Genomic DNA, 1,221 nt, shown 5'->3' on the forward strand with positions numbered 1-1,221 from the left:
GGGGGCCTCGTGAACTCCGCCGGAAAATCCTCCGGGTGCGCGGTAACAACTGCATTGTGCAGGACTACCCCTGAGCTCTTCACAACACCGCTCTCGAGCACGCACATCCCGGACGTTCTGTGCGAAAACCTTGACAGTGACTGCAATTGAAATCAACATGTTGTCTTGTCAGCTTGGAACGGCGTCTTGCGGGCTCTGTTAGCGTCGGGGCGTGTTGGTGCTCTTCAGAGCAACGCTGGTGGTTAAAGGGCTCCGGGGGAGCAGGGCAGAGCCGCGAGCTGCCCCAGAGACATGTCCTCAAGTTCACAGGGATAAACAGTTGGACAATCTACAGGTCGCCCTCCAAGGACTTGCAGCTCCGAATGCAAAACTCTCCTTACTATATGCAAAATCCCCCCAAAAACATAGATATTTTCATCCCAAATATTTTATAACCAAATGAGATCTGGAAATGGACAAGATATTTCCAGGGTTAGTGATAAAAGATCAGCATGACACCAGATACACACTTTGGTTTTATGGAGTCCTGACATATGTTTGAACATAATCACTTCCATCAAACATTAACTGTATGAAGGTGTCGCAAACAACTCGGAGGATATCTGGTTTTGTCACCAGCGTTCCAATGCAACTGTACATTTGTGACAATTACATATACGAAAGATTAAATATGAATTTCAAATTAGGAAGCATATATTACAGAACAATATGTAAGTCAGCCGTTTTTTATATCACACGGACTCTTACTCCTCGCGTGACATTTGATCTACAGCATATTATACCCCGTACTCTGTGCCGGGCTATTTGCATAAGAATTGACTGTCTGCCTACTAAGCAATGGCCTGCTTAAAGACTCAGCTGAAAATGTGTGCGTGTCACGAATATGAACATCTAAATCAAGTCAGAGCCTCACCCTCATATTCGGCAAACAATTATTTGGCAACACCGTGATAGTCACATTCAAACAAATCAAATTTCATTTTCATGAGACACATGTTAAAGAGGTGTACACTTTCAGTAATTATTCTGTAAACTCGGCCCCATATTTTCATGCAAATGTATTAGATAGTGACACGTCAAATATGAAATCCAATTTGTTGGTTATGAAACACATGTAGGGAAGAAATGTGTACACTAATTATTTCTGGGGCATCCTGCACTCCCCCTCCCCCGCCCGTTTCATACACAAACTGAACTGGATATTACATTTGCTTAAAACTC

Source organism: Scophthalmus maximus, chromosome 1 (assembly GCF_022379125.1).
Source record: "Scophthalmus maximus strain ysfricsl-2021 chromosome 1, ASM2237912v1, whole genome shotgun sequence".
NCBI lineage: Eukaryota > Metazoa > Chordata > Actinopteri > Pleuronectiformes > Scophthalmidae > Scophthalmus > Scophthalmus maximus.